The sequence below is a fragment of the Taudactylus pleione genome, unplaced genomic scaffold (assembly GCF_031769625.1).
Source record: "Taudactylus pleione unplaced genomic scaffold, aTauple2 ptg000007l, whole genome shotgun sequence".
NCBI classification, from domain to species: domain Eukaryota; kingdom Metazoa; phylum Chordata; class Amphibia; order Anura; family Myobatrachidae; genus Taudactylus; species Taudactylus pleione.
Window position 1 is genome coordinate 22,072,629 of NW_028284410.1, and position 12,849 is coordinate 22,085,477.

Sequence of the window (12,849 nt, forward strand, 5' to 3'; positions counted from 1 at the left end):
CCGTGTTTGAAAATCAGGGGAAACTCTCACGGGAATACTAACTCAGCCAGACACGATTCTTAGTAAATTTACCCTTAAGGGTGCCACAAACAGCGAAGTTTGGGAACCACTGTATTAAGCTATATTACTACAACAAAACAAAACATTTTTGTGTTTTATGTAAGGTTGTATGCCTAGAAGTCCATACTGAAATGTTAGAAGGTGCAATATGAAATTGTTCTAAACAAAGATAAAGTGATAGTTTTTAGAAGTTGCCCATAGCAACCAATAAGATTCTAGCAAATATTTTCTAGAACATGGGTGGGGAACGTCCGGCCCATGGACCGTATAATGCCCGCGAAATCACTTGGTCTGGCCCTGCCAAGGCTACCGCAGACGGGACTCGAAAATCAATAACGCTAGGAGGTTTTTTTCTGCTAGCCTTATCTGGCTAGCAGGGTGCCTAGAAGGGGATGTAGTTATGAGACTGGTGGCCGCGATGCCTAATCCCGACACCGGAATCCAGAAGGACACCTGCCCGAATGAGTTAAGTCCGGGGCGCCCTTAGCTGTTAGCCACAGAGGGGAAGGTTAGGTTTAGGTAGCTTAGTGGAGTTAGCGTTAGGTATTGGGGGGGAGGGCTAGGCACCACTAGGGGGGGGGTAGGGTTAGGCACTAAAGAGGGAGGGTTAGGTTTAGGCACGAAGGGGGGAGACAGTTTTAAGCACTAACGTGGAGGGTTAGGCTTAGGGTGGGAGGGTTAGGCTACAAAAAGGGAGGGTTAGGAGCAGAAGTGGTGAGGGTAAGTGTACTTACCCGACTCATCGGGATACCAACCGTTGCGATGCTGCTGACGGTATTCTGACAGGAGGCATCCCGACAGCCGGCATTACATATCGATTCTGCCTAGAATGGCACCCTGCAGCCAAAATCTATGCAGCAGTGCCGCCTGGAGCTTCCAAAGACACTTCAGACGGTCACACCACTACCTTTATAGCTCCCTGGAACATCCCCAGCATGCGCCGGTTGCTGTAATAACCGTTGATTGTGGCCCTGCCCGGCCATGTGACATCATGTGGAGGGGGCGTGGCCTGCACCGGGCCCGCAAATGATTTTATAAATAACCAAATGGCTCTTGCCAGAAAAAAAGGTTCCCCACCCCTGTTCTAGAAGGTGCTAATTAAGTTTTAAGTAGAAATTGATTGGTTGCTATGGGCAACATCTCCACTTCTAGAAACTCTCACTTTGGTAAATATACCCCAAAGAGTACAAATGTATCCTAATATTATATAGGTTCAATGCGGTTATAAATGTTTAATCAAACAGATAGATTTGGGAGTTAAATGAGACTTTATATAAGCAATAAATACACTGATAAGGAAACTTTTAGGATGAAGGTGAAGCAGGGAGAATTGAGTCCAAGAACTTTCATCCATCTACATTACAATAAGTCATATTTTCTGCATTCCTTTTGTATTAAACGAAAAACATACATATCACTAATACAGCAATATTAGGCATGCTTAGCTTATAATTCACAGATTCTAATGAGCAGTTTTAAATGTGTCTGCGCAGTTCCAGATCTACAGTAGGCAACCATTTTGTTTTATCTTTATTGTTGCACAATAGCAACACTTGGGATCAAAGTGCTTTTACAGTAGATTTACAACCAAGGAAAAAAACATCAATATGTACACGTATACTAACATCGACATTTCTGAAACGAAAATAAATTACATCAGTTGTTAAAATCTCAATACTGCAGGGTTCTAATCTCGGCATGAGGGTACATTTAATATAACCACTCTTAAAAATGGCATTTATAGACCAGAGATCTGTCAGCTGGCAATGATTTTGATTATGCCCAAACCATTTTCCTTAACCTATAGAAGCCTCTCAATTCATCTGAAGATCTTTATAGGAAACATGTTTTTCATTAGGTAAGGACCAACTGAGGAGGGGGCAGCGTCAATGTGGGAATACAGCTTGTATGGCAAGGGATATAAAGTGAACTGTGTGATACTCTTGAAAACCACATCCTGCATATAAAAATCCTTTGTGAAATGTGAGGTTATGTTCTAAGGGATATTTATTGACACTGAACACAAAATTGTTCTTGGAAACCAATTTTCCCTAAAAAAAAAAAGCCCAAAACCTACATAAAGGCACAGATTAATGGTAGTTAGGGGTAAATTTACTAAGATTCGAGTTTGGTCGATTTAGCATTCTCTGGAGAGTTTAGACATTTTTTCCACTCGCAAATTAATGTCAATGTCAAACTTGGGAAAGAAATCTCCTTTGCTACAGGAAAAGTCTGGAGAGTTAGCAAACTCTCTTCACTTCACTGTCGGCAAACTCAAGTAACTTTTCACTAGTGAAGATAGGATTCGGGACATTACCAAGATGAGAGTTTCTAAACTCTCATGAGAACGGACAAAACTCCTGTCAAAATTCGTGAAATCAATTCACCTGCCTGTGAGCTGAGAGTTCTGCAGAAACATACACAGATCAGTGTGATCCATGTATGTTTCTGCCTGTAAATAGTCTAAAAAGGGTTATTTAAAAAAAAAAATAATGACGTAGGGTCCTCTCCTCCAAAAGCATAACCAGCCCCAGGCTGCTCAGCCAGTCCTGGAGCTAAAAATAAAGGGAGAAAAATTAATATGGTGCCCCCATATTTTAGGAACCAGCACCTGGCTGCTGAGCCTGTCCTGGTTTAAAAATAGGGGGGGAAAAATTGCGTAGGGTTCCCCCTATATTTAAAACCAGCACTAAGCTCAAATCCGGCTGGGGTGTAATGCCACAGCCAGGGGACCCTATCACCGGGTCACCCCAGCCAAAGCATTCGCACCCCAAGACGGTCAGCCCAAGCCGGGGAACTCAGGGGAGGTGGGGACCTCCCCAATAAAGGGGCCCCCCCTCTCCCGACACCCCAGGCTTAGTCTAAAGCCCAGGTCTCTTCCCCGCAACCATAGTATTGTAAATAGTAAGAAACTATTGTTTTTTACCGTGGAACTACAGGTGCCAGCAGGTCTGCCCTTTGTCACTTGTGGAACTACAAATGCCAGCAGGCGGCCGGCACCAGAACTTCCGCTGTAAAATTTAAAAAAAAAACACAACACTCACACACCGTAGAAAGTATAACTACCTCACTCACACATACTTACCTGTTGCCAGCTGTTCTGTTCCCTCCGGGGATGAGAGAAGAAATACGACAAAAGTCCCGGCGCGAGGCTGTTTTCTGCCCTTCGTGCCTGGAAAACAGCCTCGCGCCTGGAAGTTAGGTCGTGGAATGCCCGTTATCGCGCCTAAACACCCTGTTTAAGGCGCGAGAACGAGCCTTCCCCAACCTAACATCGCGATGAATTGAATAGCTCCGGGAGCTATCTCCCGGCGCTTTTTACATGGCGTTGAATAGAATCGTGCCCTTTGTGAATGACAGGAGACGGGCCTCTTCGGGATATCCCACGGCCCGGTAGCCAATCAGAGGCCCCTTTACATATAGCTGCCGCTATATTTAGAAGCCGCTAATCGAGTTGAAAAAAAATACTCGATCAGACTCGATTCTTAGTAAATTTGCCCCTAAGAGTCCGTTCACTCATCCGCGAATAGAGAGGCTAACCTCCCTGTATCCACTACAAGGCCTTAAGGACACAATAGCTAAAATATACAGGGGTTATCGAGCAGGGCCCTCTTCCCTCATGTGCTTCTCCTTCACTTGATTATACTTTAATATACAACAGTACCCCACCCTAGGTTGCCGACACCATGCTGGTTATCTAAGTGTTATGCAGCAATGTATTAATCATGTATCTTTCCTGCATTGTTTGTACTGTTAATAACTGTTTTCTTGTGTGCTCATTTGTTTATGTACATTGTAAGGCACTGCGGAACCCTTGTGGCGCCATATAAATAAAGGATAATAATAATAATAAATTGCCCCCGCTAATGATGCTGTGAAATTTGAGGATACACACTAGACGATGTGCCTGGTATGGTGTCCGATTCGGCCAGATCGGACAACATATCGTCTAGTGTGTACCTGCCATTAGTGCCATTGTGCCCACATCTCCATAAGAGGGAATCGGTATGATTTACCGCCGGACATCCCGACACCAGGAGGCCTGCAGCAGTGGAAATCCTGATCATCTAAAGGTAAGTACTAACTAACTTAATTCCCTCCCCTAACACTCCCTTTGGGGTGCCTAACCCTAACTCCCCCCCCCAGTACCTAACCCCCCCTCTAAGTGCCTAAACCTAACCCCTCCTTCCCCGCTGCCTAAACCTGCCTATCCCCCGGGGGATGCCTAGCCCTAAGTCCCCCCCTGGGGGTGCCTAACCCTAACCCTCCCTCCCCCTAGCCTAACCCTAACCTCCCGGGGGGATGTCTAACCCTAGGTCCCCACTGGGAGCTCCTCACCTAACCCCCCCCCGCAGCTGTCCGAGCCCGGCATCTCTTCGATCGGGATGCTGGGCGCCGGTCTCCCAGCGTCGGTAAAATGACAGGAGTCTAGATTTAGATGCCTGTCATTTAACCCTCACCGGGATAAAACAGTCGGGATGCCGGCTGTCCCGACTGCATACCGCATAAGAGTGCAGATATACATATTCAAGACAGAGGGGGTAATTCAGAGTCGGTCACAAGCGCTGAGCGCTCGCAACCGACTCGATGTTGCCCCACTGGGCATGCGCACGACGGAGCCGGCTCCGTTGTGTGCATGCGCGAGACCCGGCTAGCGGCGGACGCTCCGTCGCTAGGGGTCTCGCAGCAGACGGGGCGAGCTGTCGCCCCCTGCCCGCCTCGCCCCGTTTGGGAGGCGGGCAGGGGGCATGCCTGCCCAAACTGAGGCGTTCCCGCCGGAACACTTGCCGTGTGGGGGCGGCCCCACTGACATCATTGCTGATGTCAGTGGGTAGCTTCCTGCTCGATCAGAGCAGGAAGCTCCCTGGGGCTTACGAGTGCCCAGACCCAACCTTAGAGTCTGGTCGTAAGCCCCGATGGTCGCGATGGTCTTGACCATCACGACCATCACCCATGTCGGTCGCTAGAGCTGTGGGTGTTAACCCACAGTTTAGCGATCGACAAGGAGGCGGTCGTTCAGGATGCAAGCGGCTGCCCTGATTCAGAGCGACCGCTTGCAACTAACGACCGCCTCTGAATGAGGTCCAGAATTCTGCATATGTTCTGCTTGTAAAAGGGAAAATGTAATACCTCTTTTTTATCTGACTGCCGAGTCGCACCTGGGATTATGTTCACGCGCCCATTGGGTGTGACCCGGTTGAGACCCCTTACAGGCAGGCAGCCTGACCCAGCATTAATGACGGGTCAATTACGTCATCTGCATCACTTGATGAGCCGGCGCTTGGATATTATCTCATCTCCGAGCACTGGCTCTGCCTATGCAGAGAACGGGACTCGCATCGCCCCAGGTTACACGTTCACACTGCAAACATGCGTTTAATCCTTCTCGTGACCAGGGTTGAAATGCTGGGTCACTCGACCCGGCTTATTTCAACCTGGCCCTTTCACACTGCACAGTAACCTGGGTTGCTGCGCATTCACGTGCAAAAAAACGGGTTATTGGAGCAAGTGTAAAAGGGGTATAACAGTCTTTATTTCAAGTGTCAAATTTGTAATATTACATACAGTATTTTTTTTTTTGCTGCAGCACCAGCTAAAGGATCTTGTGTGCGGAGATTGAGTTTACAGTGACAAATCATGGTTCTCTCCGCACCTGTGCGCAAAGTAAGAAGATCAGTGAAGTGTATGCTTGTACCTCATTTAATCAATCCTCAGCAAACAAAGGGAAAAAAATCTTGTTTTAGCAATTTTATACTCCTACGAGACAGTTGCTCCTAAATCCTAGGTCCTTATAGATGTGATCTGTCCATCATGCATAAAATCCAACTGCACATGCATAAAAGCCAGAACTGTATGCCTCATCGCTAATAGTCCTAGGCAGAAACACAAAACAACAGACAAGATAGGACAAAAAGCGAAGCTTTTCGGAGTTTAGCCACGGTAGTTTATACCATCTTCAGATAGTGTAAACTAATGTTAGCCTATGGAGGCTTCAGGAGCAGGAGAGATCTTGAGATCTCTCTTCCGCAGCCCCCAGCAGGTTCTTGAAGCTGGCGCTGTGTGTATGCGCAGTGACAGCTTCCCCGGGGGGAGTCTTTTACTGCTGTTAAAGACTTCCACAATTTGTCGGGGATATAACTCGCAGGGACAGCGGTTACCGCAATCGCGTCCCTGCGAGTTCCCCTTGGTACATAGAAGGATATTTTCATTAAAAATGAAAATATCCCCTGCAAGTTGGATACATTATAATCGTGGCAGTACTGTGATTATTAGTACATAGACCCCTAAATCTGAATTCATTATCCGATGTCACAGTGATATGTATATTAAGATTGTGGAAAGGCACAAAGCCAATAATATAGCCTCTGCTCCTGTATGGACCCTCTTCCAAATGAGCTTTACTTGCTAAGCCAACAATTCTGAGAGCAGAATTAAACAGGTGCAGTACATCACAAATGTACAGCACAATTGTCTCAGGCCTAATGGATTACTGGTATTTAAATAATATACAATAACATGCATTAAAAACAAAAATGAGTATACATTTTTTTGTCTTTAAATAAGTAAAAAACATTTGAACAATATGGTTATTAGATAAAACAAATTATTACTATTATTATTTTTACAATGCACACAGTGATAAATTATTATAACGTTATGTCATTCATATTTTTAAATGACAACTATCTAGACTAGTAACTTTCTCCATATAATGGGATACATGGGTGATGTGTACAGCCTCACAGAATGGGAGATACATGGGTGATGTGTACAACCCATTCATTACAGTGAATTACTATCTCAATGTTCTGTACTCATAAAACCTCATAGTAATAAGACAGTGATGAAAGACTGGACATGTCCCTAGACAATAGCCAGGAAGCTTTGATGTAAAGACATGTTTACAGTGTAGCAGGCACCGTGGTCTCAGGAGTAATGAGTAGATATTACTATTTAGCTTGTCTAACAAAGTCATTGAAGTTCTCTATACTAATTACTGCAGGCTACATACATAAGTACAGTATGAATAGTACAAGTACAGAATATAACTTACCTCCACTTCCAGCTAGCAGGCGTATTGATTTCCCCACCTCTCTCTATAGAAGGAGAGATTATTTTTTGCTTCCACTCAACACGACTTCTTCCTTTTCAACATGATGATCCCCAGTGCTCAGCCCTTACGTGGATGAGAGTAGTCCCTGAATATAAGTACAAGATCCTAGATCTAGAAGTGCTTTACCACTACAGTATGTTAGAACGCCATATTGAAACTATAAGTTGATCCTGTTTTTCAGGCTCGACCACTCCTTGTTCAGGTGCACTGTGACTTTTTTTTGTTCTGTAATAATCTCTCTCTCTCCTCCTCCTTCTCTCCTGTCCGGTGTGTGTTCTGTAAATCAGTAGCTGCAGACAGACGGCTGATTCTACTCCCACCTCCCTCTGGGTAATTGCCATCAAGCACACGGACCCACCCCGTGCCGCTTACTCTGACATTGCTACACTGACACGAATGTCACTAACATGTGTGCTGTTTACTTGCTTCACTGTGCAGACAGGAGTTTATATATTTCATCACGAAAGATCTTAGTTGCTACAATAGGTGACATCATAAATATGCTGCTTTGTTCCTATAAAACTGTGATATTTCTGGCATTTGTATTTTGTTCAGCAGAATTCCAGGCTAGTGGTTGAACAAGTACCTCTACTGTTTCGGAATTAAAAATAGAATCGTGTTTATTAGAATCACAGATTTATAAGCCAGCATGGTTTAGAAAACAAAAAAAACACGAATACCAAGAAAACTGTTAAAAATAACAGCTAGGAGTAAAAAACGAAATTACTCTGTACTGCAGGTTCTGCATAACTTTATGTATCAACGCTAAAACAGAACAAAAATCTCCTGCAGAAGGTTAATTGGTGCAGAAGATCGTAGTTCCCATTGTTAACAATAGGGACTACGATCTTACTACTATGTACCAAACTCAGAAATGCAAAGCTTTTTGGAGTTTGTCCCTGCTGGTTTACACCAGCCTTAGATGCTATAAACCGCTTCATGCTTACGGATGTATGGCCCTCATTCAGAGCCACTCGCTAGCGGCAGTACGCTCGTTCCGAGCGATGTTCGCACATCTGCGCATGCGTACGGATCGTTATACGCATGCGCGAACCAGTCAGTGCGGCCGAAATTCATGTGCTCGCAATATAGCGAATGCCTGCTATTTTGAGTGACAGAATGAGGCGTATGTGGGTGGTAACAGGGGAAGGTGCTTGAAAACGGGGAGTGGAGATCAGAACGCAGGCGTGCTTAAAGGTCAAAACGGGCGTTTTATGGGTGTGCATAATTAATACAGCAGCGTCATTGACCACGTCACTGGGTTATTTTATAGCCAGAACTGCTCGCAAGATTGTGGTAGCAAAAACCAACCACAAGAATAGCGAGCAGTTCATACGCTGGTCGATGTACTCGATTAATCTAATAAATAGCGGACATGACGTATGGTGCGAGCGGCCAGGGGGCGTTTTTAACAAATAAACGAGCGTATGTTTTGCTCGCTCGTTCAGACTTAGAGGTGTGAACAGACTGCAATTTGCGAACGGATCATTTGAATAGCCACCCCTTGTTTTTGAACGAACGACCGCAAATAGCGAACGGCTCTGAATCAGGCCCTATATTTGCAGGAGATGGTTCATACTCAGGGCCGGCTCCAGGGCTAATAGCGTCCTGTGTCGGCTGAGTGCTCTGTGAAATTGGGGGCATGTCCTAATTACCATAGGCCACGCCTCCTGATGTGACATTATCTGAGGGGCGTGCCTGCATGGCATGCCTCCAAATAACATCAGGCTGGGGGGAGCCTCACTAGCTGGACTTCCCCCAGCCCTCTCACGGCACTGAATGGATGCCGCGCGTATGCACGCAGCATCCATTCAGACTCCGGGGTCCCGGCACCGTCGCACAGCTGCGGCGGTGGGGATCCCCAACCCCCCGATTTGACCACCCGTAGGGCCACTTCGGCCCGCGGGTGGAGCAGCAGGATGCTGGGGAAGGGTGCGCCCTCTACGGGTGGCACCCCTGTTCGCCCGCTCAGGTCGAAGACACCCCTAGAGCCGGCCCTGTTTTTACGATCCCTGTCTTGCAGCCTCCAGTAACTGGCACTGTGCGCATGTGCAAAACTGCTTCAAAATTCCAGGTATGTAACACACAGGGACAACAGTTATCACTATCTCTGTCCCACCATGCTGTGTCATTTGGGGAGCTGAGCGTGGCTGGTCACTGTTCCCGGAAACGAGTGTGTCGCCCCCATTTTCCGGGAGAAACAAGGCCAGGGTCTGCATCGATGGACGCATATCCTGGCCTCTTACGTGACCAGCACTAGGTCAGGCGGCTGGAAGCTTCAGCTATCTCAGCTTGACCAAAGGAGCAACCATAGCGACCATTGGTTGAGATGGTGATTCCATTCTCCAATGTCGGTCGCAATGCTGGGATCGCAAATGCAGCAAGGGGGTGCCTGACACCTATGCTAATGAATGCAATCGCAAAGCCGTTACACTGCCAGCATAGAGACACCCACTACCGCTATCTCACATCCGTAATACCTTACAATCCTGCGTATACATCGTTAACAGCGAGTAACATTGGCCCCTCACGCACATTTACAGCAGGTCTGACTTTATTCAGAATTCCTAACCTCATTGCACACAGTAAGTACTCAAGCTGCGTATGCCGTTGCAGTGGCTAATTTATGCACGCCCATGCAATGGCGTTCAAACGGACAGGCACGCCTGCATTTTTACGACCACTCCCATGTCACCCCCAAATGCTGACCTTCCATCACTCACTCTGTGATGGCTTTCTTTCTGCGGAAGTGATCGCAGAGCAATCGCAATGCTAACTAACACACGGGCACTGCGATGCATGTGCAGAACACACTATCGACCGATCTGCGTACGTGGTTGTAATTGCGATCCGTAATGTATCAGGCCCTGTGTATGTAGATTTGCTAAACAATCCAATTACATACCGCCCAACATTCTCGTTTTGCAAGGAGGGACAGGTCGCTCCTTGTAAAAAGGGGGCTATCATAAACGGGGCGGAGCTTCACGGCACCACCGTTTCTATCAATGTGAGGGCGTACCCACCACTCTCTGAGATGCTGGGCAGCCCCCAACCTCTCTCTACACTAGAGAACAGATGCTGTGTGCATGCACACGGTATCTATTCTCCTTCTGCTTACCCGCTGCTCTGCATAGCAGAGCAGCGGTGTATGCTTCCCCCAACTTCCCCCCCACCACGGGACACTGCGGTCCGTGGGTGGGACAGCGGGACAGTCTTGCTGAATGAGGGAAAGTTGGGAGGTATGTCATTATAATGCTGGTTGTAGGATCACCAAAAACCACCCTACTGTAATATGTCTGGTGAATGGATATATACTGCTCCCAATCAGGCTGCAATAAAATGCTGAAGCTCAATAGATAGAAAACACTAATTCAGTCATAAGTAAGATTCTTCCAAAATATGCAGACAATAAATGGTTATGATTATTATGGTTAAATAGCAAAATGCATTTACATGTACATATTACAACTTGTATTCCTCTATAGGTAACTGTAATCATTAAGGGTTTGCAGCTCCTACACAGTATCTATCAGGCAGTAGTAAATACTGCAACTAATGCTGTGGGGTCTATTCAGCGACAGTGACGATGTTGCCCAGAATATTATCGGGCAACATCGTCACAAGAGTTGTTCAATTATGATAAAATATGGAAGCTATGCAGCAATATTTTGAGCAGGGACAGCGGTTGCGGTAACACGCTGTCCCTGCGATGTCACAGAAGGCATTGTTTTTGGGATTCCGAAAACAATCCCTTCTGTTTATTCCTCTGCGCATGCTCAGTCATGCACTCGGGAACAGTCTCCGTCCCTGCTTGCGTTGACCGCCGACGGGTAAGTACAGCTGAAACTGATCGATATGTGTATACAGGCTTTATACTAGCCTGTATACATGTATATTTATGTGCTTTTATATTTACCATTTATATATAAATGTTATATATAATTGCACATAAATATACATGTATAGAGGCTAGTAAAAAGTGTGTATACACATAACAATCAATTTTGGGAGGTTTAAAAGGCTCTTGAGTGACTTACCTGCCGCCGATCACCGGAAAGCAGGCACGGCGACTTGGCGGGCTTGCAAGATACTGCAGGGACTTATGGGAATATTTCCCTCTGTCCCTGCAGTTTTCGGGATATTTAAGTATTTTCTTCATATAACGCCATTCTGAAATGGCGTTATATAAAGGAAATATTTATCGAGCGATTTAACACTTTTTGCTTTGCTAAATAGCAAAAAGTGTTAAAGCACTGTAGAGATCAATGGCTGATCCCTACAGTGCGGTACTCAGCGAGATGGGAATCAATGGAGAAGATAATTGCGTTATCTCCATTATCCCATAGCTGAATAGGAGAGTTACATAAAAAATACGGAAATCATAGTTTCCGTATTTTTTATGTAACAAAATCATTGCGGAATAGACCCCTGTGTATGCAAAGTTTTCACAAATACTGTAGATAGATTTACATTCACTTGAGCTGTCCAAATAAAAAGGTTTCTTCCTGGAGCTGACCTTACAGATTGTGTCAAACAAGCATGTGCCCCTGTCATTATCGGCGCTGCTATATACAAGATAGCAGCGCCGTTAGCCTGGGCCATGTATGAACGGTCATATTGCCTGACCGTTCTGCCCGCTGTAGCTGTTGCTATCGACAGCTACAGCCTGGCGCTGCCCTATCTCCACAGCAGGGACAGCGCTGTCCTTGCTGCGATGGCTACCGGCTCCATGCTGTGCGCGGGGATCTCGCGATACTTGAGAGATACCGCGCATGCTCAGTGGAGCCGGCCGGGACTGACACACAGTGCATCAGCACTAGGCTGATGCGCTGTGGTCTCTAACGGGTAGCGCCGGAAGGAGGAGTTAACGCTTCCCCTCTCCGGCCGATCATATGTTCATACATCTCATCGTTAGTGCTTCCTGCTTCGCCTCGGTAAAGAGGCGAAGCAGGAAGCGTTATAGTGGCACGTTAAGAGCCGCTATAATACATCTACACAGTATTTCCTAATGCAGACTGGAAAATAAGCCTAACTGAGACAGCTTGTCATGAAAATATTCTAGAGTTGTATAGTATCTAATATGACATATTATGAGGATAACATTTCAGAAGCCCTCCCTTCACCAGAACACATTCTCATACCTCCCAACATTTCATCCTGCTGAGGAGGGACATTTGATCGTGCCCTGATGAATAGGGGGCATGGCCTATCAATATGGGCGTGGCCTCACAGAAAATGCCGTTCCCGCGAGCCACGCACCCATATTCGTCATGCTGGGGGCTAGCTTAGCGCTCCGGGAGCTGCTGGACAAGCCTCTTCCAGAGCCTGCAAGCAGGGCCATAACTAGGGTGGTGCAACCAGTGCCATGGCACAGGGCACCGCAGGGCAAGGGGAGCTGTTTGGGCCTGTCATTTTTCCTGTTTATTATTATTCTCACTTGTAGCTTCCTCTTCTTTTATCCCCAGCATCTCCTGGCCTCTCCTATCTCTTCCCTGGCCCTTTCCCTTGAGGCCATGGCCCTTTTTCAGGTGCACTATTTTATGGCCCTATTTAAAAAATAGGGGGGGCGCCAATGCTCTCTCTGGCACAGGGCACCAAAAAGTCTAGTTACGGCTCTACCTGCAAGTATAGATGGATGCGCACGTCATCCATTCACCGCTGCTCAGCTGTGCAGA

General features: G+C 46.5%; 1 protein-coding gene across 1 annotated transcript in view; it reads right to left on the reverse strand.

The window, feature by feature from the left end:
* Positions 1 to 7,465, reverse strand: part of NCMAP (non-compact myelin associated protein) — a 71,880-nt gene extending 64,415 nt beyond the window's left edge. Inside the window, exon 1 of the mRNA XM_088460577.1 lies at positions 7,115 to 7,465. The gene's annotated coding sequence lies outside the window, so the exon portion shown is untranslated. The remainder of the gene's footprint in view (positions 1 to 7,114) is intronic.
* Positions 7,466 to 12,849: the final 5,384 nt, after the last annotated feature.